This window comes from Lactuca serriola, chromosome 5 (genome assembly GCF_051521515.1).
Source record: "Lactuca serriola cultivar US96UC23 chromosome 5, Lser_US96UC23_V15, whole genome shotgun sequence".
Classification (NCBI taxonomy): Eukaryota; Viridiplantae; Streptophyta; class Magnoliopsida; order Asterales; family Asteraceae; genus Lactuca; species Lactuca serriola.
In genome coordinates, this window is record NC_136412.1 from 277,564,373 (window position 1) to 277,570,559 (window position 6,187).

A 6,187-nucleotide genomic window follows, 5' to 3' on the forward strand; every position below is an offset into this window, starting at 1 on the left:
GCCATAACATAACCGAACACAGAACAGCCATGCACTTCGGGTCTACTGTGTGACTGGTCCGCCGTAGCGGGTCTTCAGCCCACCTGGTCCACCCTCCGAGTCTAGCCATATACATCGAGTCTACAGTGTGATTGGTCCGCCCGCACCGAGCCTTCAATCCACCTGGTCCACTCTCTGAGTCTATAGTATGACTGGTCCGCCCGCGTCGGGCCTTCAGTCGGCCTGGTCCACTCTCTGAGCCTCGGCATTTCTGTTCCGCCCTCTTGGGGCCTACAGCCTATCCGAACCGCTCGCTGGGCCTTCAGGATAACCGGTCCGCCCTGGTATGTTGGACTACAGCACAAAGCAGGACCCGCCTCGACCCAAACCCAATCCAACAACCATGTGCACATAAACATACAATCATATAACAATACGCAACCAATCAAACCGATCTAGCAGATCACATAACATAACATCATCCTAAACAGGATACTGACCTAATCGGTCACTAGCATAGCATCATCTTATATACCAGGATACCGACCTTAACCAAGTATCTAACATATACCATCCTAACTACCAGGATGCAAACATAGCAAGACAATAACATAACAACGATACCCGGATTACCATCCGATAAAGGGCCGGCCTTGGTGCCTTAGACCCTGTTGATATAGTGAGGATTACTCACCTCGCAACTGCCGACTGAAAAGATAAGACCGAGCTGCTCCGACCACTGACACGAACTCTACTACTGATAATACCAAAAGACTGAACTCAATAACCACCAATAATTACCAAATTACCCCTGGAAGGTCAATTGGTCAACTCTTGGTCAAAGTCAAATTCAAAGTCAACTCTCCTTCCTGACTCTACTCGCCGAGTCACCCCGTTGACTCGTCGAGTTCCCTTGCTCTGAACACTCCCAAATCACGACTCAACTCGCCGAATCACCCCGAGACTCGCCGAGTTCCACAACTCTGAGTCCCCTCGCACTCAACTCACCGAGTCATCCCTTGACTCACCGATTCACGACTCAACCAGAAGAGGTTAGGACCTCACGACCAGACTCGCCGAGTCCAAGTCCATCTTCGACCAACTCGCCGAGTTGTTCTTCCAACTCGTCGAGTTCCTTCCTATCTTCATGCAACTCGTCGAGTACACCCTTGTGACTCGCCGAGTACCCCTAGGTCTTAATCCATACAGAGGCTTTCCAGGCCATGCAGATGATCCAAACAATAGATCTACCCTTCTACAAACCATCCATCACGCAAAGTGGCAAACTTTACGTGAATCCAAAGAGATCTAAGCATATAACACTCTAGGGTTAGGGTTTGGGACAAGATGGCGTCACCAATCACTCAAGAACAGGGACTTTTATGCACTCTAGACCTTCTCCATTCAAGATTTGAGGTAGCAACCTCAGATCTAACCTCCAAAATCAAAATATCACAAGATATGCTTTCCAAAAACTCCAAAATGATGAATCTAGATTAATAACAACCCAAGCAACGAAATAATACCTCAAAAGAAAGCTCCAACAGAAGAGTAATCCAAATCCTTGCAAAGCCCATTGCTCCAAGCCTCTTAGCCTTCAAAGATCTCTTCCCCAAACACTCCTTCAAGGCCCAAATGCTCTCTAATTCACTCACAAACAAATATTAGGGTTTCTGGACTTTAAGGGAGAGTAAAGAGGCTGGGGAGAGGGCATTATGTCCTTTATACAGGGCTCATCCCCCGGAATTAGGGTTTTCTGCACACAGCACCAACTCGCTGAGTCCAGCCACCGACTCGCCGAGTTGGCCACTTGACACGCGACCAGAATCACGACCCTACTCGCCGAGTCCAACCATGGACTCGTCGAGTTGACCATTCACATTTTCACTTTGAACCCTGAACTTGCACTCCTGAACTCGGGATGTTACAATTCTCCCCCACTTAAATTAGGCTTCGTCCTCGAAGCCTGCAGCAACACAGCTCTAGAAACTACTATCGCAATGCACCACCTGGCATTAACCAACCCAGGTTCCTCAAAACACTACCATCGAAACCCAAAACCTAACTCTTCCCCTGCGGCGTCCTGAACACCGCTTCAAGCCGGCTACCGGCCTCATCCTCTGATAACCACACATAACAACCAAGTACCACCCCATGATACTTCACCCATTCCAGATCACACAATCACTTGACTCATATGAGCTAGAAATAACCCTGAACCACCGGAATCCCAACCCGGTACCATACAGCTGTCATTTTCCTTGCTAGATGTCACACCCCAAAACCAAGAACGGGGGAAACGTTCTGGGGCGGAGGACGTCATGTACAGTATCACAACAATGAAAAGTAGTAAACAAGCAACAACATCATCCATTGCATTAATAATATAATTATTATACAAGTGTTCTATCAAATTTTGATAAACACTAAAGCATAAATCAAAATGAAAGATAAGTCTTGAACAAGCTCCATCTTCCTTTCTCCTTGCATCGGTACCTGTCTATGATGACCTGAGGATACAAGTAATTTTGAAAGCGAGTATCAGCTTTGAAGCTGGTGAGATCATAAGTATTTTAGTGTCTTAATTTGTATGTAAGAAATAGTTTGTAAATGAACTGTAAGTATGAAAATGTTTGTAAATGAACTGTAAGTATGAAAATGTTTGTAAATGAACTGTAAGTATGAAAATGTTTGTAAATGAACTGTAAACGTTTGAAAAACCCAAGAAACCCCTATGATTCCTACTATTAAACAAGTGTGTCTTCTACCAAGACCTAACTGTTCTAAATGTAGTCTTCTACCAAGAGTTAACTGTTCTAAATGTTCGTTTCTTGTAAAAGTGTGTAATTTTCCCAAGTGTAACTATCATTATCAAAATATAGTTTTTACATTAATGTTTAAGTGAAATGATCACTAAATATAAGAAAAGGGAAAATAAATGTAGAACTGTAGTGTTGTATTATAGGAACTACTGCTGTACTAACTACCTTAAACCGGATTTATATTAAGGTATCATGTGATTAATTGTACCATACTATCGACTGGTAACAACGACATACGAATGGTCGTAAAACGGAATGACGTTTGGCTACAACTCGGGCCATGACATTTAAGGCATGCTCCGATACATATCACAATAATTAACGTATTCATATATATGTAATGTAATGAACTGTTCTAGCTGTAATGTACGTGCTCTCTACCTAGCAAGTATAGTAATGTACTCGTTCTAGTATCGTTGTATATGTTCTTCCTAGTATAGTTGTATATGTTCTTCTCTAGTATAGTTGTATATGTTCTTCTCTAGTATAGTTGTATATGTTCTCATAGTAGTAAGTATTGACTCATGAATGAACTGACTCATAGTATGATATTGTGTTCTAGTAATAGTTCTAGTATCTTCCTAAACTACCCATATGGTAGTTTACTAGTAATCTAACTGGTACGTATGGACATGTATGTATACCCTTGCTACCCAAGGGCATGGGATGAACTGGAAGTCCTTTTATGACTATATATGTACACATGATATATAACTAATATTTAAACAACCTTCGGACGAGTACCCGATATCCCACCAGACCACATCCAAATCGAGAAAAAGGAAATAGGGTGGATAGCCTTCCTAAGTCTTTTAAACATTTCTTATATAACTATACATATAGAGGCATGCAATTTATAATATAAAAGCATAAATAAGTTTTGTAAAACCTCTGAACATAATTATCATCTTAAGAAAAGATCGAATTAATGTCAATCTATAAAATGGTTTGAAGGCATGGGTTTGATAAAACAATTTAGTATAAGGAAACATTTGTTTGAATCACAATTGTAAATAAGTTTGAAATAAAACATACAGAGTAAAATGTACAGTGTAATAAGGAGTTTTAAAACATATAAAATGTTTATGAAAATCATTTGAAGGAAACTGTTTGGTAAAACGCCTAATGAGTAGTAAATCATTTAAATGCTGCTTATTAATCACATGTGATTGATATAATAAGTGGCATGATTCTACTTGTATCCCGCCCCCCATAAAACATTTAAAAATAGTTAAAACATTGATTAAGGGGTATGAACTCACCTGCAGTAGGTGACTGGATATGAACGGACTGATATCGTAAGGAAGGATCGGACAAGTGCTTGGTGTCAAGTGAAGACTTTAGACACACACAATGATCCTAATTACATATGAAGACATATGTATATAAATAATTAGTGATTAAAACACTAATTATACAAGTATAAACATTTTAACGCGAGGAAAACACTTTTGGTCAAGTGCTAGGAGGCTAATGGGTTGCAACAAAGGAGTGCAAGGCCTCTAATGGGAGTTTATGGTCAAATGACCATATGTTTTGGAGTTTACGGCCCAGGGGAGTAAACTCTTGGCCGTAAACTCTCAACAAGGTCTCTAATTGAAGCATATCATTTATACAACTAGTTTGGTGAATTGTTTCAAGGCTAAATCAAGTGTTTGGGCTTCCTATTAACTCCTTTGAGGAGTTTACAGCCCTGGGACCATATCCCATGGAGTTTACGGCCGTAAACTCCCTTGGGAGGGTGTTTATGGTGTTTTCAATTCCCTAATTTAACAAGGAATGAATCAAGGCAATTGTCCAAGGCTTTAGGGGGATTTATGGCACCATTTGGCACCTTTCAATGGAGTTCAGGGCCCTGGAACATCTTGGGCCATGAACACCTTTTTCTTGGTGTTCTAAGGGTGTTAGCTACTCCTAAACTCATTTAGGTACATGCCCAAATTAGTATCTTGGCTTAAGGAGGGTTTTAAGGCATTTTGGCACTTAAACATGGAGTTCACGGCCCAAAAACCTCCTTGGCCGTGAACTCACTTTCATCATTGATTTTAATTGCTTTTGGTGTCCTAAACATGCAATGGTGGGTTCTAGTTCGAGTTCTAAAGCTTTGAGGGTCATTGGGACACTTTTGGCCCTTAAAATGGAGTTTCCTCCCCAAGTGTTCTTGGGCGGTAAACTCCCAAATCCTGGTGTCTTGTTCCGATTTTGATGTTTTCTAGTCATGTACACACTAGCATATAAGTCTAAGGTAGTTACAATTCACGGGGAAAGGACTAGGTAGCATTTAAGCCACATATTGGAGTTTACTCTCCAAGAACGTTCTTGGGCGGTAAACTCCCGAATCTAGTTGTTTTGTTATGAAATTGATGTTTCTAACCACAATCTAAGCTATATAACATAACTAGATTGAAGTACTCATAATTTGGGATAAAAACCCGAAGATCCGTGAGACAGAAAATGGCTTTTCTCTAGTTGGAAATGTAACTAATGAACTATTTGGTTCAGTTTTCTATATATAGTCCTGGGATTTTTGGCAGAAAATATTTTTATTCCCGGAATGAGCTCTAACATCCTAGAGTATTGGAATAACAGTGTTGCATAAAACCCTAGTGCATCCACTCTCCTAATATCTCCTTAAGTGTAAATCCTGAAAACTGCCAAACTTATACTCGAAATTTGAATCTTCGCTGTAACTGTTCTACTTCTATTGGCTTGATATGGTTTGTTTAGAATGGAAATTTCGTGTTGTCACATCATCCCCCTGTTGAAGGGAATTTCGTCCCGAAATTAGAATTTAGGCAAGGAAGTATGTACGAATGATCGAGTTGTGACGAGGAAACTTCCTAATCGACTGGTTCTAGCGCACCTAGGTGAAACCGGGTTCTCGGTTGGCATTCCAACGAACCTTCACTAACTGGCGACGGTGTTGCTTCGTCCGCTTGACCTCCCGGTCGAGGGTCACGACGGTTCTAATACGAAGGCAAGGATCTCGACAAGTGGACTTATAAGAGTCCTAATGGAAAGGTATGGTTTCACGATCGAGACGCGAAGAGTAGAATGTACGTTACTGAGTTCGCGGAGTAGGTCTAGTTTGTGAGATACAGGACTGATTCTGGTAAGAATCTCAGAGGTCCTGTCTATCTTGGATTTAGCTTTCCACGCTTTACGAAGCGTATTAAGCCGTTCCCGAGTGAGACTTCCTAAAGAATTTGGTCACTCACTTGGAATTCCAAAGGTTCCTCTTCTTGCTTAACTTCCCAGTCATAGGCCACCTGGTCCACCCTCCGAGTCTAGCCATATACATCGAGTCTACAGTGTGATTGGTCCGCCCGCACCGTGCCTTCAATCCACCTGGTCCACTCTCTGAGTCTATAGTATGACTGGTCCGC